General features: G+C 39.2%; 1 protein-coding gene and 1 non-coding gene across 3 annotated transcripts in view; both read left to right on the top strand.

The window, feature by feature from the left end:
* Positions 1 to 12,518, top strand: part of LOC101746208 (zinc finger protein 433) — a 48,094-nt gene that overhangs the window by 10,749 nt on the left and 24,827 nt on the right. The gene's annotated exons all lie outside the window — the stretch shown is intronic.
* On the top strand, positions 6,322 to 6,393 carry TRNAM-CAU (transfer RNA methionine (anticodon CAU)). The gene has a single exon. It is a non-coding gene; the product is annotated as a tRNA-Met (tRNA).

Raw genomic sequence — 12,518 nt, 5'->3', positions numbered from 1 at the left:
ATTGTAAGCGGGGTAAAGTGTAGGACAGAACGAATATAAAAATTACTTAAGATACACACAATATCAAAACACATTGCTTTTTGATAATTCTGATAAAAACTGAAACGAATGAAACCAGGCTAATCTCAGCTGTATAATTATATTTACATATATAAATACAGGTATATCCATATATTGACGGTACTATAACAGATACCTTCCCGGAAATTCCAACACCAACGATACCAAGTTTTAGAACCATCCGATAAAAAAATTTGTAACACGTTACAGAGGAGAAGCACACAAAGAAACATTCATTTAAACAAATGCAAATAGTTGCTCTTGAAAGAGATTGCAAAACATCCCGCGCCGGCACGAGCGTACAGTATGCGCCCGGTCTTATTATGTCGAAGTGTATGTTGCTAGCCGTCCACGATGAAGTTTTATTTCAATACGTCAAATTGAATATCTACGTCATTAAGATAGAAGAACTGAAGATGGGGAAAGATTTTGATTTAAATTATTTCAAGACAGTATAAAGGTACAGTGTAGGATTTTTTATTTAGTAAATTCTCTGGAAAGACGAAATGAAAAGAAAAAGCTTTTTCCAATTCGATTTTAATTGTAACGTTTTTACTCATTTAAACCAGCCTTGTCAAGGAGGCTTTATTACGTAATTTCAATTAAATGAAAAAGGAGTACCTACGCACTAATTAAGTATTTTTGTTAACTGTACCTTACCGAATCGTCAATTTAAAAAGTGGGTTCATAACTAAATTATTTCCTTAAAGGAAGCATTTTTTTAATAATTACCGAAAAACGACAAATTTTATATTATAATTAAAACTACTTTTACGGTTTCTCTCAGGGTTTTTTTACCATTACATTATTTCCGACGTTTCAAAAACTTTACAATTTTCGAGTACTAAGGTAAAAAGTAAAAAGTTGTATTAATAACGTCTACCATTCGCGAAGACTGAAGAAAATACCAAGTTGATTTTACTTTAACGATAAACATCTAAATCTATTAATTAAAAACTTTTATATTTAGAAATATGATATTTTTGACGTAAAAAATTAATGAAAATGTCATATTATTTTGCATTAGAAACTGCTATACGTTTATAATTTAAGATATAATAAAGAAAAAATATTATAAAATGAATATCCAGCATACATAACAGTAAATAATCATAAAGTATTTTGACTCGTTATGTTAATTTAAATGACATATTTTCTGAAAGTGCAGTTATTATTAAAAACAACGTACTACTAACGCCATCTAGAAAAGTTAAAGAAAAATACAAATGTAATTTTAAAAGTAACCGGTCCTTGGTGGTTCTCTGATGATGCGATCGCGTCAACAGTCAATGGCTGGACCATTATTGCTCTTCAAATAAGTAAGCTGTATGGTGGTTGAAGAGTGATAGGATCAGTGGTAGGTGAGTGGGTTGTGAGCGGTGTCGTTGCGTCGGCGGCTGACGCGGCGGCGAGCGAGCGCTAATCGATGCGCGCCACTGCGCTGTCTTCCGACGGCGGCCATTACGCACCTTTATGGCCACCCGGCTCCCGTCCCCCGCGCCGCTCTAAGGCGGCACATGACGAATCAATATGCCGCCAACCGACTCAACACTTATTTATTTGACACGATTTATTAGCCGAATGCCTGTAAAGTTTTATGCGCCCCTCTGCTCTTGGCCCCCGCCGCACGCAGAGGGATGCTTTATGATGGACGCAGCGCTGATAAAATTCCATGTTTCTACTGCCGAGTCTACTTTTATTGGCGATCGGAACAGATGTTTGAGGTTCGAGGGATAGAATTATTTTTATTACGAATGGAACGAACGTGTCTATGGGCGGGTTTGAAAGAGGTGGCCGACCCGAACGGCTATTACACTTTATTTTTATAATTTACCTTCATTAATTATAATTTCATTTTGCGAGGCGGTACAATTAACGTTTGTTGCGTTTTTACCGTCGCAAGCGCTTTGCGGAGACAAAATGCCGGCAGGAAGTGTGTAATTTTTTTCCACAAATATCCCGGAAGGAAGACCGCGGCTTCCCTTGGCCTGTTGAGGTGCTTTTTATGCTAATCTAAGGATATTTGTCGGTCTCTCTCTTAGTGACACGATTATTCACACCGCGCGGATTAACGTTTTAAAAAATAATAAGAACAGAAACTATATCTCTGCTGTGAGACGATAATCTTAACATTGTTAACCATCAATTCTAGTGACTTTTATGTTTTGATAATACTGAGCTGAGCTTACTTAGTCCAGTAATTTCAGAGTTTCTAGTGACACGATTTTACTAAATGTTTATCCAGTAACCGGTTGTGTTCACGAGTGACTTGCACGTAATGAAATTAAACAGGAAAATTAACATTCATTATGTTGTGACAGAGCGCGCTGTTAGCCAAGTGAATCCGTGAACAAGAAGAGATAGTCCAACAGACAACACTCACAATGCTACAACTAAATTTATACTCCATCTTTATATGCTGTAGTAGGTATGGCTAAAAGCAGGCTGCTAAGAACTGACCTAACCCAAACCTCTAATGTCCTAGCAAATCACACAGTAGCACATATAAAACTTACACACTTAAACGTTAATGCCCTGTGACTTTATAGCTGGGATGTCGTTTCGCCACACCAGTGAAATTCAAAGTACTGCATACAGCATGTAAAAAATAAGATTCTAATTATTTTAGTGTATCTATGTATATATTTAGTTTGGACGTGTATTAGTCGCTATGTACTTGAGTCTCAAGTAATGGAACATTTTGATTATTTTGGTTTTTTAGAGCAGAATTAATGAGAGCCCGTATTACAAAGCGAATAGCACCCACCCACTTTGAGACCTGAAATCAAACTGTCAATTAACTTTGAAATAGCGACTTTAGACCTGGTTAACTCTAGCTTCGACTGGATCACAATACGCCTTATCTGAAGATAGAAATTAGGGAGGAGATGCTGGGATAATTTGAGGGTATTAGTATTGAGGCTGGATGATGGAGAAGTAGTAGTAATTAGTCGAGGATGACTACCTATATTACCTGATTATTAACTCCAGGGGGCACATCTGAGTAGCTCTCTACCAGTTATAACGTTGACAGGGCATGTCACAGTGCTCAGAAAGTATCATGGAGGGAGTTCATTCTAGAGCCTGGGTATCTATAAAAATAGATCACTAAAGGTAGGTTGTAGATGAGGACCAGTTTTATTAAGGGTAAGACGTATTGTAGGCTTGAACGGGTAGGTACCACCACTTTGCCCATTTCTGCCGTGAAACAGTAACGTGTTCCGGTTTTAAAGGTAGGCCAGCCGTTATATTACATGCACAATCGAGACGTTCATCTTAAATTTCGCGGTCTCAACTGTTAATGTACAACATAAACGTGAAAAGAAACTGCAAAAAATATGAAAAGAAACGTAGCTCTGAATGATGAAACAGATATAAAGTTGAATATATCAAAGATTGAAAACCATTCGGTTCCAATGTTCATAACATATTTCGGGATGGAATAGCTATTCACGAAACGGTCCTATCAACTGAAATAGTAAACGGATCTCCAGGTATTGAATTATTTGGGAATGCTAAAGCAGCGCGTAGTGGAGGAATGAAACGTGCAAATGTAAAACAATATCACGTGGAGGGCTCCGTCGACTCCGTAGCTCGGCACTCGAATGCATAACCGACAAACAGGCTAATCCCGGCGTTATCGTAAATTGTCAGTTTATGACGTGCGGAACGGTCGCGGGGCGCGGGCCACTCGGGGGGAGAGTTTTCTAATTTCGCCCCTGCGCCCGTTTTGATGCGCTAATTCGTGTAAGCAGTTTCTGAACGCGCTTGTTTCGAGTTCGCTCCAATTTGCAAACGATCGCTTGCGTCTACATCGTCCCTAGCCCCGAGCAGCAAGGTCGCATTCCACAGCGTTGTCGTGCCGAGCTAGCTTGTAAGTTTATCGCCGGCTTTTACATACAGTTGCGCAATTTACATACATTTGTTTGCTCGGTTTTTAAATTGGGGTATTAGCTGTGTTAATCGCGTTGTTGTTTCGTTGCGAGTGGCTGCGAGTGAGGCTAACGAGTTATGTGTGTAATGCCTATCGGAACCCATAAAAACCTGACAATCGGCTCAAGTTCGTGCGTCGAAGAGGGCAGGCATCAAAGGGGCGCGCTCGTAACCTGCGCCGGCGCATCAACAATTAATACTCTTCATTTAATCGATTCCTTCAATTATTCCGAGTTGATATATGTTAATCCTTTTCGGTCGGAGCCTCCCCGGGATATAGTTGGCTATAATTACGTGGGAGGCGACCTCTATTGACAAGTATTGATGTTTTTAATCTGATGTTAGGATAAGACATTAGTATGCGCTCGTCCGTCCGACTCGGTCCGTCCACCGGTTGATTTGTGGCCGGTCGGCTCATTGCCTCGTAATTATTGGATTTCGGCGAGATATTTATTGGCATTTCTTCTCACAGTCGCCTTGATTTATCATTGGGCTGTCATGCGAGCGAGAATTATTGCGATGCGTGCCCGTCCGGGGAACGTTCGATAATCCCGTGTTTTTTTCTCGTTCGTTTATTAAGGTTGAATCCCCGAAGGTACATCCAATACGTCATATTTCAATACGTTACGCGTTAGGACACATGATCACCTCCATTAAGGCGCGTCTTCTCCCGACGGATTAGCGCCGTCGTCGTCAGGACGCGTTCGGTAATGAGATGGCGAAAAATATTGGAAATAACACGAGACAAATAATAAACGTGGCTATAATAAGGGGAGCGTTGAACGCAGCTGTGCCTCGGCCGCCGCTAGGGGCGCTGGCGTCACTCCGTCAAAGCGCCGCCTGAGCGATTGACACTAAATTAAAATCGACTAATTCCATCATCGGAGACGATAATCCACATTTAATAACGTTAATTTACATTTCAAACTTTAGAATACGACTGTATTATTGAAATGAGCAAAAAAATATTAGTTTTGTAAAGCACGCAATGTCGTATTCGTTATTAGTCTTTTAAAATCGGACAGCTGCCTTGGCTGTATGAGTCTTTATGTGTCGGACATTGAGATGTACTTAGATAAAAATACATTTGGCTTTTTACGGGCATTGTAGTTTTATTAATTTTACAATTTTAATGTTTAATAACCTACTACAATTTTACATGGTACTAACAGAAAACTATAAAATTACAAAGTAAAATGACAGAATTGGCTAAAGGTGTATTTTTGAAATAAAACTGATGGCGCCATCTATTGGAATGGGAATTAACATTTAATCGCTACTACCTAATGTCTAACGTTAAAAAGATAATTAAAAGGATTCAAATTACATATTGGATACAGGTTGTCTAATGTCGTTTTTCAATATTCAATTTTACCAATTAATCTACACATCAGTATTATAACAATAATTATTGCGTATTTTGCATGGAAATTGTTTGTTGGCTTTCCAATCTCTCTTTCTGGAGGTGCTCCAGAAATAGATGGGCTTTAGATTTGAAAAGAGAAGTAACTAGTAATATGATAGAAACCTATTCTGTAACTAGGGATATGTTTTTGTTTTGTCACTCGCCCTTCGATTGACACGGTGTCACTTGTCACGTTAGGTTAATGATGGACTTTTTGGCGGGTGTGAACGGTGAACGCGAGGTGTGAAGTTCTGTTATTTGTTTTATTTTGTCTATTTAATGTTTCTTCAGGTTTAAATGTGTAATAAAGTTGGTTTATTACCTGTTTAGTATCAGTGAAAGTGCACAAATGTGGGAAAATGAAACAAAGCCGCTGGACGTAGCTTCTCGGGATTCTCCAAAAAGCCTACTGGAAAAGTCTCAGTAGTAAATAACCACCATTTTACTGAGATTATATTTCATCCTTCGCAACCTTCCACGAGTATTGGGTTTCTTGGGGTCGACGTTTTGAGCGATGTTCAGTATGGGAGTCATTTGGAAGACAAAACTAAGTTGGCATCAAAAATGCTGGAAGTCTTCAACAGAGAGAAGAGGTGCTTCATACCTGGGCAAAAAAAATTGTTATACAAAGCCCAAGACCGGCGGCTCCACGCGGAATACTGCACTTACCTCTAGGTCGGGGCTCCCAAATATCGGCTACATCCATCTAATTTTGACTAAATACCAAAATGGGCCGTTCAGATTAGCGATAGTCCCATATGAAGTACGGCCTGTGACCACTGCGAAGTATTTTAAACATCACAAATAATAAAATAAAAATCATAATAGCGAAATGAAACTAAAAGGACTATTAAATGTGTTAAAACATCTGAAAACTGAAGATAAAGCAGAGTAGATTGTATAATTTTACAAGCAAAGATCAGAGCAGAGTGGCGCAGTGGAAGCGTGCTGGGCCCATAACCCAGAGGTCCGTGGATCGAAACCACGCTCTGCTATTAATATTTTGCTGAAGTTTCATTAAATATTTTTTTATTCATAGAATTTTATTAAACAAAAAAAACTTGCGTACCTACATTAAAATGTTATAAAAAATTGTTGTTTTTTCTTCTCAAAATAGCCTGAATCTAACTAAAGCCATAGGGGTATTGATGATGTTCTTTATTTTCTTTGACTGAAAAACCTGTTCGAAGAATAGGCTAAGTGATTACAGAAAATCAATTTTGATTGAAAAACAAATTATTAATTACCAATATTCTGTCGTTTCGGTCTGAAGGGTAGGGCAGCCGTTGTAACTATGCTGAGATCTTAAAACTTATATTTCAAGGTGGGTGGCGCATTTACGTTGTAGATGTCTATGGGCTCCAGTAACCACTTAACACTAGGTGGGCTGTGAGCTCGTTCACAAATCTAAGCAATAAAAAAAAAATCTTAATCAAATATGTTTGACCTCTGTTTTTCCTCTAATGACATCTTCACAAGGGCGGATCCAGCTTTGGTGCCAGGAGGGGGTCACATAGTCATAGTCAAATCAAGAACTTATAATTTAATTTTGATAACAATAGATACAAGTAAAAAGTAGGTATTTTATTAATGTACGTAAGTACTGTACTTAAAAATATTTATTCTTTATTGTACACTTGAAAAACTTAACACATAATAACTTGTACACATTTAAAAGCTTTTATTTTTAAAAGCATTAAAATCAATGTGGTCACGACGATACACTTGATTTCATTGTGTGAATTTATCTAAGATTTTATTAGGTTGGGTCAGTAACCTTATGCTCTTCAATCTCTCTCGTCCAAAAAATATATATAAGTAGGTACATAAGTCACGCAGGACTCTTTCAGTTAGTAGGTACCTACATATCTACCTATGGGGTACTTTATGAGCATTAACAACAATAACATTTAACTTAAAACATACACACTGGGATAATGACAAACTGATTACTTACCATTTCTTGTAATTAATGAATTTACAGTAACAATTTTTAAGAATACTTATAAAGGTACACTTATAAGCACATTAAAGCTAGAAAGAAATTTTAGTTTTTTAACTTAGAACTATGTTATGATATGTTGAAGTTTATTCGTTCCGATTCCGATTGAGGTTAGGCCTAGTTAGACTTTACGTAGTCGACAAGCGCGCGCGAGTGTGGCGCGGTAAAATTCAAATTTTCAATGCGTTCGTTCCCAAACATTTGCTATCATACAAAGTTATTTTAATATATTAAATTAATTAAGGAGCAACAATATATTGTGTCCTAAAATCATTATGTTCAATATGTGGTCCATCTAGGTCCTGGAACCAGCTCAGGGGGGGGGTCATGACCCCATGCCCCCCCCCCCTGGATCCGCCCTTGCATCTTCATTGGCTTTATTCAAACAAATACTTTAGCCTATATTTTTATATAAGTGCTCTCTGTGCGCCCCAAATGTCAGTTTTGTTATAATCTTATTTATCAATAATAAGGGCAAAGTGTTTTGAAGTTATCACTTCAAAACACTTTTCAACTCAAACCATGCAGCTAGTATGACTTGAACATTTTTAAGACTTGCTTATCAATGAGGTGTACCTATAACAATTCTGCACATTTTACCAGAAATAATTTACTTAGTTCTTAGAAAAAAAGAAACTATTTATCAGATGAACGGGCGACATCGATATAAAGATTGAAGGAAGTACCATGTTACAGGTAAACTTTATTTATTTATTTTTATCTGCTTTATTTCATCTCTGATGTCAGAATCTTGAAAAGCGATAGCATTTTTAATTAATTAATTATAACAAAAAATAACAGTGAATATTTTAATCTTAAAGAAATTAATTTCTTATATTAATCTACTTATCTTAAAAAATAAAATTAAATTGCAACTTATTTTATACCTATTTTTGTAATCAATACCCAATTCCAAGCTCGAAGGTATAATGTAATCCTCTTATCGTGGGCTTCGATAACTACATATCGACCCAGGCGACGGGGCAAAGCAAAGCCGCCGTCGCCCAAAGCATGTCTGGTCGGATCTCCCGGATCAACTCTCGGTGCTTTTAGGCTCTTCCAGCACCGATCACCGTCCTCGTCAAACTCGTCGACTCCGACGAAGAGTTCGACGTGCAAACTAGCCCTTAAACACAACCCAATGAGTTTCTTGCCGGATCTTCTTAGAGGGTCGCGATTCTGATCCGATAACAGATTCAGGTTGAGCCCGTGGGCTTACCTACCGATCCGCGCGAAGTTGGAATAGTCTCTTAATTTTTTGTTTTTTTTCCTACCTATGCTGATAGCCTTGAGAGGCTATTTCAGCTTCTCCTTGACGTGTGGGTGAGCTCACGGGGCTCAAACCGGAGTGTTGCTAACACTGGCTCTAGCAAGAGCAGTGCTTCGCTGAATCTACCACCGGATCGGAAACGCAACCCACTGAGAAGATCCGGGGTGAACCTCAGTGGGCTGTGTCTGTGGGTTAATTTACTCGTCGAGCACTTCGTCGCAAGCGACGGGTTCGGCAAGGACAGTGACCGGTGCTTTTGGTACCTAAAAGCACCGTTAATGGATCGGGAGTATTCGTAATGACGTGCTTAGGGCGACGTCGACTGTTTACCATTCAGTCTACAGGATTCCGGCGGACACGACAATTGGGCTTTCGTGTCGTTTCGCCTTCTCAAAGTGGCGCAATGGTGCTGACTGTAAATACTTACTGACTGAGTCAAGCTCCAGGTCATCATGGAGATCCACATTCCTTAGGAACCATGGTGCTCTGAGGGCTATCCTGTAAAAACGGGATTGAATGACTTGAAGGGGTTTGAAGGGGTCATGACGGGGCATATGTAAGTTTTGTAGAGTATCACCTTATTACGAAGGGACAATTTACTTCGCTTAGTCTCTTAAGCTACCAACGATTGGTTAGGGAAATAAAAATACCATGTCATAAAAGTGAAATACAAGAAAAACATTAACTTTAGTAATTAACTACTGGTAGTCAGAGGTATTGTGAGCCCACACGAATAGGGACTTTAATCGTGTCTGTCCATTGATCTGATTTGGCACACAAATCAATACAACCGAGTCTTCGACCTTACGGCTGTGGGGTTCGAGAACTTTCACCTTCAGATGGGCTGAGAGCGCTGTGCAAATAAAATCATCATGATCAAGAAAGAAACACCGAAAACCGCCTATTCTAAATCCACGCGAATCTGGGGAGCGAGCGATATCTACTAAAATATAATCATTAAATTGTACCATAACTTTCGCAATATACCTACTTAAAAATTACTTCAGAGTGAGGAAGTGTGCACAAGGACACAGTACACTCCGCAGTAGGTCACGCCTGTCTCGCGGAAAACAAAACGGTTTTCGATTTAAATGTAAATCGTTTGTTTAGTGGCGCGAAATCGTGCTCAAACACAAACCGACCGATAGAAGTACGTAGTCGATTAGCGTTACGTCAACGGAGATTTATGTTTAATTGAAATCTTCGAGTTTATTGTGCCACCATGATTTATAAGGACGTCGGGCGGGATAGCTGCACTTGCGATCGCTCAGGGCGACGCGACGCGACGCTACGACACCCAACACCGTACACCGTACGTAGCGTCTCGCTGGTGTTGCCAACTCAATAATTGTTGACTTTGGCTTTCCATGTTTTGCGTTAGCGCTAGGTTTGTATGTTGAACTTGTGGGATGCCTGATTTTAAACGATTTTGCATTATCAATACATTTAAGATCTTATTGATAATCGTGGCTCAACCTAGAAATGGTATAAATTAAGGAGAATGCTTACAGACTTTTCTACATGATCCCTAGGCGTGGGGCCAGAAAACAAAGCTTTTCTTCATGTTACCACATTCACGGTACTTACACCAAGCATACTAAGGTTATCCGCGCCATGGTAATCAACTGCAAACTCAGTGTGGGCCAGGGACCTTTATATTGCGGTTACTTGACATTAAGGCATTGAGGAATTCCTTTTTAGATACTTCTATGAAATGCGTCTTAAACTTCGCAGCTGTTTCTCAACGCCGTGACGTTATTAAGCCTCTCATATCAAATTCCAACAGTCAATGAGTTCTTGAGAAAATAGCATTAATTTCTCTCTCGACTCGCAAGACAACGTTGGCATTTGACAAATATCTAACCTGTAGGTAGGCATACAGACACATAAAATACAATAAAAGAGAATCTCTTTACAAGGCCCTGTATGAATAATATTATTATGAATCTTGAAATATTCATTCCGAGAAAAAATAAAAGGAACATCTCAATAAAAATGACATCTGATCCTCTCCGCACACGGTTGGAAACGTATGAGCCACTCAACGGGCCGGCTCACCGCACGAAGGAACGCATCCATTTCCACAAATCCGTGTCAAGTATCGAACGCATCTTTAAAAATAACGTAAAAAAGGCCAACATACTGACACGAAGCTTTAATAAATAATGTTTTTTCACATATTATTTATTGGACGGCACGCAAGCCAGCCTCCGACGGCTCCGTAACGATGACGAATACAAGATACGTTTGTAAAAAACCCTTTTTGAGTCTTGACGTGTGATATATTCGTGCGCACGCGAGGTATAAAGCACTCGGCGGGGTGCGCCCGCGCCGGCCGCCGATTGGTCGGGGCAATGAGTGCGCGCGCGGACCGGGGCCCGCGACGTGAACTAATGATTGCTGTACCGTAAACCAATGACGGATAGGCACCTCTGATCCTATTGTGTATGAGATATATACGAGATGTACTGAGATATTGCATCGCTTTGCTATCCCTCTGCGAGGATTGCTAGCTCCGGGGTTATTCATTGTTGACAATTTATATCCTCGTGACATGAACATTGAACAATGTACCGTGAAATTTAATAACTAATTTTCTTCTTCTCTGCTGACATCTTCATCGCGAAATCCTCTAATTATAATAGAACATGTCCAACAAGTTAAAACAGATGCATTAACAGCGTGAATGTTACAAACCAAATAATTTTGTTGTTGACCGTCCATTCCAAACCGAGACAGCACCAATTTCCTGACGATGAATCGAAGAGATAAATCATTCAAATTGTGGATCGAAGTTCTGTAAATGAAATGAACTCACAATTTCTTTTAAATTCTATAGATGAACGGCCTTCACACCTTCAAAAGATTCCCGTACACGCCTCATCGTCTTGAAACAACGAGATACCGTCTCTGTTTTGTTAAACGATTTTGATAAGTTAATATGAACTATCAAATTCAAATGAAACCCCCTAAAGATGTGCCAAAGACAAAGGCACGGCAATGTGACGCGTTAACGAATGGATGAGTCGGATCATCCGATCCCGCGGGACGCATACATTGTCCGGCGGATGGCGGATGTGTGACCAACTTATCAAGATTGATACTCCAGCATATTAATTGATTAATTTAATCTCATGTGTATTTTAAACTCGAGCGGGCTCTTCAAAAATGGTTATATAAATTTAGAAACAACTTTTTAAATATGTTATGAGCTTTTGTTTTTGCAATGATAACCAGTTCGGCGAAACAGCTGTATTGATCTAAGTCCCAATTAAATATTGATTTGAGTATCCCTCGCTCAATAACATTTCTTGACGATTATGATATATGTACGCCTGAATGAAGAACTTTATAAAATTACAAGAAGGGCAGCTTGGTCTTAGAAGGGGCTTAGCAACTGATAGCGATGTTCTGGTGCTCAACCAGACAGTTGAGTGTACTTACGGATCCGTACGAGTATGTATAGGAAGACCCCAGTGTATGCAGCTTTTCTCGATCTCTGCGAAGCTTTTGGCCTCGTTCGTTTGCCACGAGCAAGTGTGGTCAAAGTGGATTAATCAACACGTCCCTGGGGAGATAGTAAACATTCTAAGGTTTTGGTGCAGCTCTCAAAAAAACTGTGTGAGGTGGGCGAACGTGTATTCTGATTCTTACCAGCTTCAAATTCAAATTCAAATTCAAAATCATTTATTTCAACTTGGATGTCATCAAAAACACACTTGTTGAATGTCAAAATGTAAAAGAAAACGTTAACTCTACCACCGGTTCCAAAAAAAGCCACAGTCCTGAGAAGAACCGGCGAAACAAACTCAGCGGGCTTTTTTTTTTTTTGTATTTTCTCAACTATT

This window comes from Bombyx mori, chromosome 10 (assembly GCF_030269925.1).
Source record: "Bombyx mori chromosome 10, ASM3026992v2".
Taxonomy (NCBI): Eukaryota; Metazoa; Arthropoda; class Insecta; order Lepidoptera; family Bombycidae; genus Bombyx; species Bombyx mori.
This window is presented reverse-complemented; position numbering and strand designations above follow the sequence as displayed.